General features: G+C 35.0%; 1 non-coding gene across 1 annotated transcript; it reads right to left on the bottom strand.

Annotated features, from left to right (window-relative positions):
• Positions 1–17,561: 17,561 nt before the first annotated feature.
• TRNAG-GCC (transfer RNA glycine (anticodon GCC)) lies at positions 17,562–17,632 on the bottom strand. Its single transcript has one exon. It is a non-coding gene; the product is annotated as a tRNA-Gly (tRNA).
• Between the last annotated feature and the right edge of the window lie 488 nt (positions 17,633–18,120).

The following is an 18,120-nucleotide window of genomic DNA, read 5'->3' on the forward strand; positions in this document are numbered from 1 at the left end:
AAACCATCGAGCTTGAGAGGGATTCGAACTTTGCTCCAAACCATCGAGCTTGAGAGGGATTCGAACTTCGGTCCAAACCTTTGAGCTTGAGAGGGATTCGCTTCGGTCCAAATTATCGAGCTTGAGAGGGATTCGAACTTCGGCCCAAACAATCGAGCTTGAGAGGGATTCGAACTTCGGTCCAAACCTTCGAGCTTGAGATGGATTCGCTTCGGTCTAAATTATCGAGCTTGAGAGGGATTCGAACTTCGGCCCAAACAATCGAGCTTGAGAGGGATTCGAACTTCGGTTCAAACCTTGGAGCTTGAGAGGGATTCGCTTCGGTCGAAATCATCGAGCTTGAGAGGGATTCGAACTTCGGTCCAAACCTTCGAGCTTGAGAGGGATTCGCTTTGGTCCAAATCATCGAGCTTGAGAGGGATTCGAACTTCGGCCCAAACAATCGAGCTTGACAGGGATTCGAACTTTGGTCCAAACCATCGAGCTTGAGAGGGATTCGAACTTCGGTCCAAACCATCGAGCTTGAGAGGGATTCGAACTTCGGTCCAAACCATCGAGCTTGACAGGGATCCGAACTTCGGTCCAAACCATCGAGCTTGAGAGGGTTTTGAACTTCGATCCAAACCATCGAGCTTGAGAGGGATTCGCTTCGGTCCAAATAATCGAGCTTGAGAGGGATTCGAACTTCGATCCAAACCATTGAGCTTGAGAGGGTTTCGAACTTCGATCCAAACCATCGAGCTTGAGAGGGATTCGAACTTCGGTCCAAACCATCGAGCTTGAGAGGGATTCGCTTCGGTCCAAACCTTCGATCTTGAGAGGGATTCGCTTCGGTCCAAATCATCGAGCTTGAGAGGGATTCGAACTTCGGCCCGAACAATCGAGCTTGAGAGGGATTCGAACTTCGGCCCAAACAATCAAGCTTGACAGGGATTCGAACTTCGGTCCAAACCATCGAGCTTGAGAGGGATTCGAACTTTGGTCCAAACCATCGAGCTTGAGAGGGATTTGAACTTCGGTCCAAACCATCGAGCTTGAGAGGGACTCGAACTTCGGTCCAAACCATCGAGCTTGAGAGGGATTCGAACTTCGGTCCAACCCTTCGAGCTTGAGAGGGATTCGAACTTCGGCCCAAACAATCGAGCTTGACAGGGATTCGAACTTCGGCCCAAACAATCGAGCTTGAGAGGGATTCGAACTTCGGTCCAAACATTCGAGCTTGAGAGGGATTCGAACTTCGGCCCAAACAATCGAGCTTGACAGGGATTCGAACTTCGGTCCAAACCATCGAGCTTGAGAGGGATTCGAACTTCGGTCCAAACCTTGGAGCTTGAGAGGGATTCGAACTTCGGTCCAAACCTTCGAGCTTGAGAGGGATTCGAACTTCGGTCCAAACCTTGGAGCTTGAGAGGGATTCGAACTTCGGTCCAAACCTTGGAGCTTGAGAGGGATTCAAACTTCGGTCCAAACCTTGGAGCTTGAGAGGGATTCGAACATCGGTCTAAACCTTGGAGCTTGAGAGGGATTCGAACTTCGGTCCAAACCTTGGAGCTTGAGAGGGATTCGAACTTCGGTCCAAACCATCGAGCTTGAGAGGGATTCGAACTTCGGTTCAAACCTTGGAGCTTGAGAGGGATTCGAACTTCGGTCCAAACCATCGAGCTTGAGAGGGATTCGAACTTCGGTCCAAACCTTGGAGCTTGAGAGGGATTCAAACTTCGGTCCAAACAATCGAGCTTGAGAGGGATTCGAACTTCGGCCCAAACAATCGAGCTTGACAGGGATTCGAACTTCGGTCCAAACCATCGAGCTTGAGAGGGATTCGAACTTCGGTCCAAACCTTGGAGCTTGAGAGGGATTCGAACTTCGGTCCAAACCTTGGAGCTTGAGAGGGATTCGAACTTCAGTCCAAACCTTGGAGCTTGAGAGGGATTCAAACTTCGGTCCAAACCTTGGAGCTTGAGAGGGATTCGAACATCGGTCTAAACCTTGGAGCTTGAGAGGGATTCGAACTTCGGTCCAAACCTTGGAGCTTGAGAGGGATTCGAACTTCGGTCCAAACCATCGAGCTTGAGAGGGATTCGAACTTCGGTCCAAACCTTGGAGCTTGAGAGGGATTCGAACTTCGGTCCAAACCATCGAGCTTGAGAGGGATTCGAACTTCGGTCCAAACCATCGAGCTTGAGAGGGATTCGAACTTCGGTCCAAACCTTGGAGCTTGAGAGGGATTCGAACTTCGGTCCAAACAATCGAGCTTGAGAGGGATTCGAACTTCGGTCCAAACCTTGGAGCTTGAGAGGGATTCGAACTTCGGTCCAAACCTTGGAGCTTGAGAGGGATTCGAACTTCGGTCCAAACAATCGAGCTTGAGAGGGATTCGAACTTCGGTCCAAACCTTGGAGCTTGAGAGGGATTCGAACTTCGGTCCAAACAATCGAGCTTGAGAGGGATTCGAACTTCGGTCCAGCAGATCACCAACAAGGACGTTTCCAGTGAGCTACCACAGTTAGACAAACTTTGACACTTGTTCTCTAGAGGATTCATTAACGCAGGGACCCATAATTTGAAAAATAAAAAAAAAATAAATTGACGTTACGGAAAGAGACTTCAAGGCTTACTAGTCACTTATGTCATTTCTAACCCGAAGTACTAAAAAAGATTTCAAAATTATACCATTCTATTGCTTGACTATCTACCTTCGGGGGAGGAGGGGGCGTGGCCCCCTTTTGAATTAACTTTTGAATGCCTTTTACCAAGGATAACTTGATTCAAATCTAGTTGCAATTGACACTGGATCGATTGCAGCAAGAATACAGTCAAAAGATTTTGCAAGACACAGTAAACAAATAAATAAATAAATAGTTATATATAAATATGTATATACTGTATATATATTCATATATATATATATGAATAAATATCTCTCTCTCTCTCTCTCTCTCTCTCTCTCTCTCTCTCTCTCTCTCTCTCCCTCTCTCTCTCTCTCTCTCTCTCTCTCTATATATATATATATATATATATATATATATATATATATATATATATATATATATATACATATACAGCTATATAGATAAATAGATAAATAAATGAATATAACTTGTATTCGAAAAAACTTGTAAACTTTCAGCTCAGGCGAGCAAAAAAATAAGAAAAAAGAAGATATATAAAGATACGGTGAACTAAATACATGTAAACTCTGTATGGAACTTGAGAGAGAGAGAGAGAGAGAGAGAGAGAGAGAGAGAGAGAGAGAGAGAGAGAGAGAGAGAGAGATTTTTTTTTTCAGTATGATGCCTTGACGTTTGCTAAGGCAATAGAAACGTAGAAATAATAATTCTTTGACGGTAAAAGAAATATATGGAAAAAGGATAATCCTACAGTTTCTAAGCCGAGAGACGCAAAAAGGTCCCCTTGTTAGCATAATGTAGAACAAACATGTCATCTCTATTCCTCTGTTGGTGTAGGCTTTATATGGAATGACAAATTTAGTCTAATGTAACTGGGTAGAGAGAGAGAGAGAGAGAGAGAGAGAGAGAGAGAGAGAGAGAGAGAGAGAGAGAGAGAGAGAGAGAGAGAGAGAGAGCAATGCTCTATGCCAAATATTCCTGTTCTAGGAAAGATAAGCATCTTATATCCTTGACATTAAGAGGGCCAATTCTATGGCCCTTGGGATAACTTTCAAGCACCCACATGCATGCGCGCGCGCACTCCCACGCGCACAAATTTATGCTAATGTCCACATCAACATTTCTAAATATCTAAGACATGAAAGCCACACGATAGGACTTTGCAAATCAGTGAAGTCATCTCATCTCTTGAATGTCAAATGTCTTTAAAGACAAAACCGCAGTGTCAGCATCAGAGGAGTACTTGTCATTCAAGTAAAAAGGTAACAAGGTAATGAGGCCATAGTCAAATAAAATCGTACGTATGTACCAACGTTGTATTTGTTTGTTTCTAAATAATGCATGTTTAATGGGAAATTATTATTATTATTATTATTATTATTATTATTATTATTATTATTATTATTATTATTATTACTTACTAACCTACAACACCAGTTGGAAAAGCATGATGCTATAAGCACAAAGGCTCCAACAGGGAAAATAGCCCAGTGAGTGAAGGAAATAAGGAAATAAATATACTACAAGGGAAGTAATTAGCAATTGAAATAAAACATTCTAAGAACAGTAACAATTTTAAAATAAATCTTTCATAAATAAACTATAAACACTTAAAGAAATACAAGAAGAGAAATAAGAACAGTGTGCCAGCGTGTACCTTCATGCAAGAGAATTCTACCACAAGACAGTGGAAGACCATGGTACAGAGGCTATGGCACTACCCAAGACTCGAGAACAATGGTTTGATTTTGGAGTGTCCTTCTCCCAGAAGAGCTGCTACCATACCTAAAGAAACTCTTCTACTCTTACCTAGAGCAAAGTAGCCACTGAATAGTTACAGTGCAGTACTTAACCCCTTGAGCTAAGAAGAATTGTTTGGTAATCTCCGTGTTGTCAGGTGTAAGAGGACAGAGAATATATGTAAAGAACTGGCTAAACTATTCGGTGAATGTGCAGGCAAATTGGAAAATGAGCCGTAACGAGAGAGAAGGATCCAATGTACTATTGGCTGGCCAGTCAAACTCTCTAGCGGTAGTATTTCAACGGGTGGCCGGTGCCCTGGCCAATCTACTACCTTAAAATACTCGGTATCTAGTTTTTATATTGTTAAAGTTTATATAGATTAGATAAGAGATATTTATTTCAATGTTGTTACTCTTCTTAAAATAATTTATTTTTCCTTTTTTCCTTTCCTCACTGGGCTATTTTCCCTGTTGAGGCCCCTGGGCTTAAAGCATCCTTCTTTTCCAACTAGGGTTGTAGCTTGGCAGGTAATAATAATAATAATAATAATAATAATAATAATAATAATAATAATAATAAAGGTAAAAGGTAAAGGTGTCTGATTTCAGAGTTAGTATCATCAGATTAGATGCTCACTAGAACGTCAGCCGGACAAGTCCACACTGTGGTGCCCAACCACAGCAGTGGCCTCCCAGTAAACGGCTTAAACTCACAGTACCGGGCGGGGATCGATCTGCTGCCATGCGAATGCTATGCGAAGGCGTTACCACTGTACTAGCCACTTTCCTGGATTATTTCCCCATCAAAGATCCTCATTAACTTGCTTAATTTCTCTTTTCTTCACAAACTAAAAAATAAACTAACAAAATTATATGCCATTTACTTTACATTTACTTTACATTGCGGTCTCGTGAAAATAAGAGCTAAGTTAGGAACAGGGTTTGTTTAAATAAGAATAAACCGAAATTCAGAGATAAATATACAAACTGACGTACAGTAAGCAAATATGCAAATAAGAGTCAAGTACCTGAACTGTAAATTACTCTCTAATCGCAAGAGTTACACACAATTGTAAACAAGATAACCAGAATTGGAAAATAATTATGACTATTCGCTTGTTAATACTTAACAGATTATTTCCACGTAGTGCCTAATGAGAGAGAGAGGAGAGAGAGAGAGAGAGAGAGAGAGAGAGAGAGAGAGAGAGAGAGAGAGAGAGAGAGAGAGAGAGTCTCCTAACAAAATCTGTCTATCAATTCTAAGAAATTAGAGAGGAGAGAGAGAGAGAGAGAGAGAGAGAGAGAGAGAGAGAGAGGAGAGAGAGAGAGAGAGAGAGAGAGAGAGTCTCCTAACAAAATCTGTCTATCAATTCTAAGAAATTAGAGAGAGAGAGAGAGAGAGAGAGAGAGAGAGAGAGAGAGAGAGAGAGAGAGAGAGAGAGAGAGAGAGAGAGAGAGTCTCCTAATAAAATCTGTCTATCAATTCTAAGAAATGAGAGAGAGAGAGAGAGAGAGAGAGAGAGAGAGAGAGAGAGAGAGAGAGGAGAGAGAGAGAGAGAGAGAGAGGTACAAAAAGGTGAGACCACCAACAAAGCATCATAATCCATTTGAATTCTTATAAATTCTCCTAAACCATCAAGGGAGTCGAGTAATGGAAAAGACATGTTTAAGAAAAATCGTGCGCCCTTCAAATGGCATCACACGTGAGGCTATTTCGAGCGAATTCCCTTCACCTTCCTTTGACCCCATAAACACTTCGGATATTCTGTTCATCTCGTCCTGATATCTCCACAACTCATCAGACTCTCTATTATTATTATTATTATTATTATTATTATTACCTCCGCCAGGAGGGTATGTTTTCGGTTCGGTTTGTTTGTTTGTTTGTTTGTTTGTTTGTTTCTCTGTTTGTCTGTCTGTCTGTGGACAACGTAGAGGCCACATTTCTACACGGAATCACTTCAAACTTGGCCAAGTAGTTCCCCAATGTGTATGGAAGAACTGATTAAATTTTGGTCAAGGTCACCCCAAGGTCAAGGTCACAGGGGTCACTGGTGTCACTATGACATAAGTGGCCATATCAAGAGACAGAAATAAAGCACTGACTTTTGCATAAGCCAACAGGGAAGTCCTAGTCCAGGCGCAACCCATGGGTGATGTTCAAATTTATAAAGGTCAAAGGTCAAGGTCATATTGGTGCATTATATCAATGTCATATTAAGTATCAGTGGCAAATGAACAAAGATCACTTGAAGGTCAAAAGTCAAGCAGGTCACTTGAAGGTCAAGGTCACGTGAAGGTCAAGGTCACGTGAAGGTCAAGGTCACCTGAAGGTCAAGGTCACGTGAAGGTCAAGTACATTTGAAGATCAAGGTCACTTGAAGCCAAGGTCATGTGAAGGTCAAGGTCACGTGAAGGTCAAGGTCACTTGAAGGTCACGTGAAGGTCAAGGTCATGTGAAGGTCGAAGTCACATCAATTCATGATTCTAGGACATATGGCGCTCTAGGTCACCTTGGCGGAGGTATGTCCTCTACGAGGACCATGTCCGCGTTCAGGACTTGCTCACTTGTTATTATTATTATTATTATTATTATTATTATTATTATTATTAGCTAAGCTACACCCTAGTTGGAAAAGCAGGATGCTTTAAGCCTAAGGGGCCCAACAGGGGAAAATAACCCTTATTATTATTATTATTATTATTATTATTATTATTATTATTATTATTATTATTATTACTAGCTAAGCTACATCCTAGTTGGAAAAGCAGGATGCTATAAGGCCAAGGGCTCCTACAGGGAAAAATAGCCTTAATTATTATTATTATTATTATTATTATTATTATTATTATTATTATTATTATTATTATTCAACCTACAACCCTATTTGGAAAAGCAGGATTCTATAAGCCCAAGGGCTCCAACAGAGAAAAATAGCCTTAATTATTATTATTACTATTGTTATTATTATTATTATCTAACCTACAACCCTAGTTGGAAAAGCAGAGTGCTGTAAGCTCAAGGGGTCCAACAGGGAAAAATAGCATAGTGAAGAAAGGAAATAAAAAGTAAATAAACCATAATACAAGTAATGAACAACTGAAATAAAATTATTTCTTAAATGTTAATTTCTATATTCTTAGGTATATCTTAAGAAAACATCTGTTTCACTAGACATGAAATACATTTCTATCTTGCTTTTCCTTTACAGTACTCAAGAATTTTTATTCAAGATTTTTATTAAATTTTTGAATGGCTTTTCCGATCGGATAGTTAAATCGGTGGAAATTTAGAATTTCAATCTTGGTGCTAATTTTTTTTTTTCTAAGCGGGTTAACATAGGTTTTGTTTAATATTTTATTTATTAATTCTTTAACTGTAATTTCTCCTAACTTATTTACTATGATTAATTTTTCTTTTACAACTCATTCTTTAATTCTGTTTCTTTTTCTAACTGGCCCTTGCATAGCCCGTGTCTTACATAAGGTAAGGCAATCTACACACACACAACTGGCCCAATTTCCCCTATTAGAACCTCTTGGCTTGCAGCATCTTGCGTTTCCATCTAGTATTGCAGTTTTTCTAGTAGTAGTAATAGTAGCAGCAGCAGCATTAGCAGTAGTAGTAGTAGTAGTAATGACAATAATATTATCAAACAAGGACTGAACATCTAAAAGCCTCAATCATGTTACCATATCTTACCTGATTCACCGTCACCTAAAAAAAACAAATTAGTTTAAATATAGGACAGTCCTCTAGAAGTGCCAGGTAAAAATATTTGCACGAAAAAATTAAAATATATATATGCGATTCGCATGTCTCGTTGGACATTCCGCTAATCTTGCCAAATTTGAAGATCAGAGTTCACTAACCTGCAGAGGATAGAGGCTTGGGTGGCGATGAGGTCATCCATGAGAGAGAGAGAGAGAGAGAGAGAGAGAGAGAGAGAAAGAGAGAGGGGGGAGGGGTCTTTATGCTCGTGCAGCACATTATTATTATTATTATTATTATTATTATTATTATCATTATTATTTCCCAAGCTACAACCCTAGTTGGATAAGCAGGATGCTATAAGCCCGAGGGCCCCATTAAGGAAAATGACTCGGTGAGGAAAGGAAATAAGGGAATAAACTAAAACAGAAGATTAAGAACAATAACAACATTAAAATAAATCTTTCATATATAAACTATAAAAACTTCAAAATAACAAGAGGAAAAGAAACAAGATAAAATAATGTGCCTGGGTGTACCCTCAAGCAAGAGAACTCTACCCCTACTCAGTGGAATATCATGGTACAGAGGCTATGTCAATACCCAAAACTAGAGAAAAAAGGTTTGATTTTGGATTGTCCTTCTCCTATAAGAGCTGCTTACCATAACTAAAGAGTGTCTTGTACCCTTACCAAGAGGAAAGTGGCCACTGAACAATTACAGTGCAATGGTTAACCCCTTTAACAAAGAAGAAACATAAAGCTTATAAAGAATCTTAAGAAATTTGACACAAGAAGACTTCAAAGTAAGATGAAAATACAAAACAAGGAACTATTCCGACATATTTGCTAACCTTAGGCATAGCTGACCTTCGATACTGTGACACCTGATTAATACGAAAATTAAAAGAACAGGAATATATAAATTTTTCTAAATGGTAAAAGTTCCCCCCCCCCCAAAAAAAAAAAATCGCCAAGATAGGAATACCAAAAGTAAATTTGACTATATAATCTGGAAAAAATTCTCATGATACGTAAGTGGTCATAAAGAAAAGAAAAATAATAATTTTTCAAAATTTGTATTAACAAACCAAAAAAAAAAAAGCAACAACTCGCAAAGACAAGAAAACCAAAAGTAAATTTCCCCATCTAATCTGGAATAATAATTCTCTTTCGCAAATTCTCAAGAGACGTAGGTGGTGGGACCAGAGGAGTAACATTGCGCACCTGCCTACCTTCACCTAATTATAAATCTGCAGGTGCAAAATCAACGCCCTAATGCTATTTTCCACCTACGGGACCCCTAATTTTAATTTCGCATCATGAAATTGGCGCCAATACCCTGCACACCAGGACACGAGATTCTGTGCAAATTATTAAGTGGCGTAAATAAAAACTTGTTTTTTTTTCTAATTCGTTAAGAATGAAATTCATGAACAGATTTTTTTTAAATTAATCTATTCTTATAGGTTACTAATCACCATGAATTTCATGAAAAACAAATATATATTAAACATTAAATTAATTTTTATGGGTTACAACCAAATTTAATTTCTTGGAAAAATATATTAAACATTAATCTATTTTATAGGTTATTAATAGACATGCATTTCATGAAAAACAAATATATATTAAACACTAAATCTATTTCTATGGGTTACTAACCAAATTTAATTTCTTGGAAAAAATATATTAAACATTAAATCTATTTTATATGTTATTAATCGACATGATATTCTGTGCAAATTATCAAGTGGCGTAAATAAAAAACTTGTTTTTTTCTTATTCGTTGACAATGAATTTCATGAACAGATTTATAAAAACATTGAATTTATTCTAATAGGTTACTAATCACCATGAATTTCATGAAAAACAAACACATATTAAACATTAAATATATTTTTATGGGCTACTAACCAAAATTAATTTCTTGGAATAAATATATTAAACATTAAATCTATTTTATAGGTTATTAATAGACATGCATTTGATGAAAACAAATATATATTAAACGTAAATTAATTTTATGGGTTACTAATCAAAATTAATTTTATGGAAAAATATATTAAACATTAAATCTACATGATATTCTGTGCAAATTATCAAGTGGCGTAAATAAAAATTTTTTTTTTTTTACTCGTTGAGAATTAATTTCAAGAACATGTATAATAAACATATATATTAATTCTTATAGGTTACTAATCAACATGAGTTTAATGAATAAAATTCCGCGAATATAAATCAAAATTAATTTTTCATAGGTTACTAATCAACACGTACCCGAAAAATAAACTGTTTGGAATGACGTTCAATTGAAAAAACCTTACTTTTTAAAGTTGGTCAACGAACAAACAAAGATATAACCACATGAAGTTAATATGGAAACTTCTGAAATTGAAACAAAAGCATAAATTACATTGAAATTTACGAATAATTCATCTCCTTTCAAACAGTCAAAAATGAAACAAGTTCATGACACGAAATCTTTAACCTCATTACCTGTAGTTATATTTGCATTGGTTTTTGTTCTTAGTGGAAGCTTTTACCTAAATGCATTAGGATATTTGAACTTCTCAAAGTGTTTTTAAGTTTCACTGTGACGAATTAATGTTGATTTTATTTCACTAAAGCTTAAGCAAATGTTGGAAATATTTCTAAGTTTGCTCTGACACAAAACAATACACTATATGTATGAATATGTATACACACACACACACACACATATATATATATATATATACTTACATACATATATAAATATATATATATATATATATATATATTCTTACATACATATATATATAAATATATATAAATATATATATATATATATATATATGTGTGTGTGTGTGTGTGTGTGTAGTGTATGTGTTTACTATACCCACATGAATCATATTACTCATATACAGTATTTCGTAGTGTTTACAGCACAAAACAGTCATCTATCTCTCTCTCTCTCTCTCTCTCTCTCTCTCTCTCTCATCCGACATTAATCATACTTGTAGAGATGATGAGAGAAGGAAAAGATGGAAGGGAAGAGATAAGAAAAAGTGATTATATCATATACTAAACATCAAGAGTTGATCTAAAGACATCCGGGAAACTCATGACATTTAAGTAAGGGCCAATTTCAACAACATGCTTATGAACTGTTTTCGGGTGGTGTACAAACAGACATACGTGCATACCAACATATGTTTACATACACATTTATACACATATACATGTAAGTATATATATATATATATATATATATCCCATTCTAAGTGGGATACCTTAACGTGGTGAAAGTCAAGGCCACCCATACTATAGTCCATTTCTTTTATAGAGGCAGATTTGCACCGACTCGCAGCGGTGCCCTTTTAGCTCGGAAAATTTTGCTGATCGCTGATTGGTTATAATTATCTCGTCCAACCAATCAGCGATCAAGAAACTTTTTTGAGCTAAAAGGGCACCGCTGCGAGTCGGTGCAAATCTGCATCGCTAAAAGAAATTGACTATAGGTTAGTTTTCTGCGAGCAATCAGACCAAATTCTCCCACCATCACCAATCCGCACTGTTCACCGGTGATGAATTGAGACGTCTAAGACCTTTGACTTATACATATACATATACATATATACATATATATATATAAATATATATATATATATGTACTGTATATATATATATATATATATATAGTGAGAGAGAGGATAAAACTACAAATGATGACTCAAATTTAAAAAAAAAAAATACCAATAAAAACTTTAATTTCGATGAATAAATATCATCTATCTAACGACCAGATAAGCTGACAATTATGAAGAATCCTGACAATTTATAAAACTATTTTTACAGAATCTCACATTTGATTTGAACGTTCTAGTAAATATATCTTTCACTGATGGTGTTGACTTACATTTTTGAGAGAGAGAGAGAGAGAGAGAGAGAGAGAGAGAGAGAGAGAAAGAGAGAATCTTGATTCAATAAACCTATTGTAGCGAGATAAAAGAGAATTCACATATAGGCCTACTGGTGTTATCGTTAATTCTGGTGTTATATTTAACAATACTGTGAATATATATATATATATATATATATATGTATATATATATATATATACATATATATATACATATATATATATATATATATATCGAGATATAAGAGGATTCACATATTCTAGTCTTTTCGTTAATATTGGTGTTATATTTGACAATACTGTGAATATGTATATATATATATATATATATATGTATATATATATATATACATATATATATATATATATATATCACAACATTTAAAAGAAAGAAATGGACATACAATGAGTATGACAGATAACGGATGGACATTAAGAACAACAGAATGGGTCCCTAGAGATTGCAAAAGAAGCAGGGGAAAGAAGAGAAGACGGTGAATTGACGAAGCAAGAAAATTTGTTGATACAAACTGGCATAGAAAGATCATAAACAGACGCGATAGTACGAACATGTCCAAGGCTCTTGTCCTGCAGTCGACCAGTAACGGCTGATGATGATAGTAACAGTTACAAAAACAACAATAATAATAATACTTGACTAAAATAATAATAATAATAATAATAATAATAATAAAATATGACGAATATATACTTGCGTTAGTTTTAATAGCAGAAAGAGACGTAGTGAGAGAAGCTATTAGAGACATAAGCTTCACTTATAGTGTGCTTTTTCTGTTTTAATAATAATAATAATAATAATAATAATAATAATAATAATAATAATAATAATAATAATAATAAAAATAATAACAACAATAATAATAATAATGATGATGATAATAATAATAATAGTAATAAAAATAATAATAACAATAATAATTATAAAAATAATAATAATAATAACAATCATAATAATAATAATAATAATAATAATAATAATAATAATAATAATGATAATTATAATGGAGAAATAAGCACGATATAAGTGTAAAATTAATGAGCTCCTCCGAAATAAACTAACGAATTATACTGAGCTTATGATGGAGAAAATGTTTCCATTAACTTTAAATTTACCAATAAAATAGCTAAAAATAAATCAAAGTAATTATTAAATGGATTTTGTATTAAACTCATCATGCAATACTCTCATATAGGCATAATTGCATTCCTTGACCTACATGTATAAAATTTCTAACAATCATTCGCTTGTTTTGAATAACATTAGTAACTAAAGGATCATTCAGTAGAGCGCAGACCTCCGCCGCGGCAGCTCATTTCACGAACTTTTTTAATTTGACCTTCCAAAATTTAATAATTTCCAGCTTTTTACATAAGTTAATTCCTGCAAGTTTCATTATTCTACTAATAAAATTATGACCAAAAAACAAACGATGATATTAGTAAGCTGGCCAGAGCATCAGCCACCCGTTGAGATACTACCACTAGAGAGTTATGGGGTCTTTTGACTGGCCAGACAGTACTACATTGGATCCTTCTCTCTGGTTACGGTTCATTTTCCCTTTGCCTACATATTCACACACCGAATAATCTGGCCTATTCGTTACATATTTTCCTCTGTCCTCATACACCTGACAACACTGAGATTACCAAACAATTCTTCTTACTGCACTGTAATTGTTCAGTGGCCACTTTCCTCTTTGTAAGGGTAGAAGAGACTCTTTAGCTGTGGTAAGCAGCTCTTCTAAGAGAAGGACATTTCCAAAATTAACCATTGTTCTCTAATCTTGGGTAGTGCGTTAGCCTCTGTACCATGGTCTTCCACTCTCTTGGGTTAGAGTTGTCTTGCTTGAGGGTACACCCGGGCACACTGTTCTATCTTATATCTTATTTCTCTTCCACTTGTTTTGTTAAAGTTTTTATAGTTTATAAAGTGATATTTATTTCAATATTGTTACTCTTCTTAAAATATTTTATTTTTCCTTGTTTCCTCTCCTCACTGAGCTATTTTCCCTGTTGGAGCCCTTAGGCTTATAGCATCCTACTTTTCCAACTAGGGTGGTAGCTTAGCAAGTAATAATAATAATAATAAAAATAATAATAATAATAATAAATAATAATAATAATATAATTAGTAAAATTAACTTGCCTAGTAGTTGTTACGTTCTTGCCGGACAATCTGTTGGTGGGGAGTTCAAGACTCTCTCAAGTTCAAAAGTTTCTTGTAGTGCCTACATCCTCACCATCCATGTGAGCTAGGGATGAGAGGGGTTTGGGGGAACCTATGGCCTTCCTGCTGTTATCAGCAGCCATTGCCTGGTACTCCATGATCTTATCTTGACGGAGAGGGGGCTTAGGCACTGATCATATATATATATATATATATATATATATTTATACATATATATATATGTATGTATACAAATATATATATACATATATACATGCATATATATATGTATATAAAATAAATATATATATATATATATATATATACACACATATATACTGTATATAGCATACATGTATATGTATATGTATGCATATATATATATGTATATATATATATATATATATATATATAAATATAGTAAAATTCCTTATAATTAATGGCGAGCAGTTCAAAGCTTCTCATACCCTTTTCTTTAACGTTATATCAACCTGCAATTGTCCAAAAAAAAAAAAAAATCATATATATTTGCCTTCTTAAGTGTTTTATTTTTGTTTTCCAATGCAAGAATAATCAAATTATATAAATCCAAAAAAAAATAAATAAAGCATTACTACGTCTACAAATCCTCATAAGTCGAATGGATGATTTAACAGCATAAGATATAAGAAAACTACAATTTAACATCAAAGACGAAATGAATGTGCAACATTTGACACAAAAAAATCCCTTTTCCTAACAACAACAACTTTCTCCAAGGTACGACTTGTCTATTATCCATTAAGTGTCAAACATGAACATTGTATTATTCAGAATCATTTTAAGCTTTTGTATAATCTTCATTGCATTATTTCTTTTCTTAGGCTAAGGTTTATTCAGATATAATAGTTCTGGTCAAGTTCTTATATAATTTTCAGATCGCAACATTTTTGTCTTATTCTAAGTTTTGTTCAGATTTATTTTTTTTCCAGTGAACTATTTTAATATTGTTAATTTTTTTCAGTGTTGTAATTTATATAGAATATATTTATTTTTGTAAAGAGTGTATTATTCCAATTATCATTATTTAAGACCAGATTCTGCTCGTATTCCTGTTAAGAACCACAGTAAGTTAACTAAGTGTTAATAATAACTAAGAGTAATTACCCAGTTTAGTTTTGAGCGTACTTAAGAGAACTTTGGATATTCAATGTTTTATACATTGCTGTATGGGAGCTATTTAATGGTCCAGGATTCGTGTATTAATATTTCAAAGGGTAACAGTTTTAAGGTAAAAGCAAACAAGGTAGTTTGGAATTCGAGAGGTTTATTAACTTGCCAGTCGTAGTATATATAATATTATATGTTTGGTTCCCTGTCACGAGCCATGACATAGTATATTTTTAGTGCCCAGACTTCGGAAGCCATATATATATATATATATATATGTAGGTACTTAACCCAGACATTCTAAAAGACAATGGACTTTTTTCTTAGCCAATCATCTTTCTCGGCCAATCATCTTTCTTGACTAATTTTCTTTCTTGGGTAATCATCTGTCCTGCCCAATTTTCTTTCTTAGCCATTTTTTTTGACAAATTTTCTTCCTTGGCCAATCATCTTTCTTGGGCAATCTTTTTCCTTGGCCAATCTTCTTTGTGTGGCCAATCATCTTTATCAATCACCTTATTTGGCCAATCATCATTCTTGTCCAGTCATTTCTCTTAGCCTATCATCTTTCTTGGTCAATCATCCCGCCTCTTAAAATCAGGATCCCAGCTCACATCCAACAAATCACTTCTTCGAAAAGCTCATTACCAAAATAACATCAAAGTCGGGCTGGATATCCATTCTGGCCAGCGTTGGAAATCGAACATCAAGAGATGTTCTTCACAAAGATGTTCTTCACAAAGATGTTCTTCACAAAGATTGTTCTCCCTTTAGGTGGATCATCAACACTACCGTTTCTATGACCGAGATTCTGATTAAAAAGAAGAACATCGTTTGTGATACATTTCGTGTATATGAAGAGTCTCTCTCTCTCTCTCTCTCTCTCTCTCTCTCTCTCTCTCTCTCTCTTTATTGAGGTTGTTTTCTTGATAGTGTATATTCGTTGAATTAGAATGACATGGAAAAGAATGCATAACTACTATTTTGCATAATTACCTGTTTAAGCAAATAATAATTTAGGTCTTAAGATCTCTCTCTCTCTCTCTCTCTCTCTCTCTCTCTCTCTCTCAACGAAACCAAATTTGTGATTTTGTTCATTTTTTTGCATCAAGATGACATTTTTCACTACCTTTTTACAAGGTCATACTGTCATACTTGACCTTGGCCTTTTTAATTAAATTCTGCAGTAATAATTCAAAATTTCTACTCTGCAATAGTGAAATATCTATATCTATACAACCAAAATAATATTATAAAACATTTGTAGTAGTAGTAGTAGTAGTAGTAGTAGTAGTAGTAGTAGTAGTAGTAGTAGTAGTAGTAGTATGTCAGCTTGAAGATTTTTCAGCTTGAAGATATGTCAAAAGTAATAACAAATAAATCCCTTTTGATCTGATTCTGGTGAGGAAAAAAAAAAGACCCCAAAATCAAAGGAGTCAAAAAGCCTTTATAGCAAGACGAGCAAACATTCAAATAGCAAGGTATTATCTTCATTAGGATATATACACACACATACATACACACACACACACATATATATATATATATATATATACACACATATGTACGTATGTGTACGTATATTATCTACTTTTATACATTATATATATATATATATATATATGCATACATACATATATATGAATGTGTGTGTATATTATATACATGCATAGATTTTATATATATATATATATATATATACATCACAACATCAATATTTCTAAAAAAAAATCATATCTTTATTATAAGAATCTTTCCCAATGAGGAGGCCTAAAAGGTTATCCCAGAATGAGGCGGAAGGTCATGACCTTCAAAAGCAAACTTCCTCTGGAGCAGATGGCAAAGTCTAACCAAAATAGAAGAGGAAATTTCAATAACAAAGGATTAAAACAAATAACAATTGATACATCTTCATAACAACAGCTGACAAATAGCAGTAAACCAGTTATATTCAGTATTTAATTATAAATAAGTAAATTAAGAAGAAATTGATATAAAAATAAGTAGGCCTACTGAAATTGATAAAAAGAGTTACAAAATGACAAAACAGAAACCTAAAATTGAGAAAGACGTTACATTGTTCACACACAACTGTGGCATAGTCCGAGAATTAAGTTTTTACCAAACAAAACAGGCACTTTTATTCTATGAAAAAATGCACACTAAAGTATGGGGAATAAACCTTCAAAACGATATCTTTCGCACTCAAATAATAAACAAATGAAAAATCAAAACTGTGCATCGGCCGGGAATCGAACCCGGGCCTCCCGCGTGGCAGGCGAGAATTCTACCACTGAACCACCGATGCTTATGGAGAAGAGAAGCTTCTTTTACATATGTACTAAGGCTTCCTATAATACAGAATATTCTTATAAAAAGTGAAAAATCTGATTTACAGGTATTATATATAAGATTGTGAAAAAAACATAACCCTTGCAAATTGTCAGGAATATGTAACTTCCTTTTTCAAGATAGAAAAACTATTATTTAGTATATCTGACATAAAGATATTTCCAAAAGTTACGCTCGACATAACTTTCACGTAAAAAATTGAGAGAGAGAGAGAGAGAGAGAGAGAGAGAGAGAGAGAGAGAGTGTGTATTGGCGTTTGGTGGTGAGTCACACCCATCTGGTTCAGAGCTGGATTTAGACACTGCAGCAGGCCCACACCTGCCTGCCCTCAGCACATCGACATTTAACGCACTTCTTAATTTTCTTGTGTACGTGAAGAGACATTATGATGGTAAACAAACGCCCCAAGGTTCTTGACGTCCGGCGAGTAAGTATTTTCATGAC

Source organism: Palaemon carinicauda, chromosome 42, assembly GCF_036898095.1.
Source record: "Palaemon carinicauda isolate YSFRI2023 chromosome 42, ASM3689809v2, whole genome shotgun sequence".
Lineage (NCBI taxonomy): Eukaryota > Metazoa > Arthropoda > Malacostraca > Decapoda > Palaemonidae > Palaemon > Palaemon carinicauda.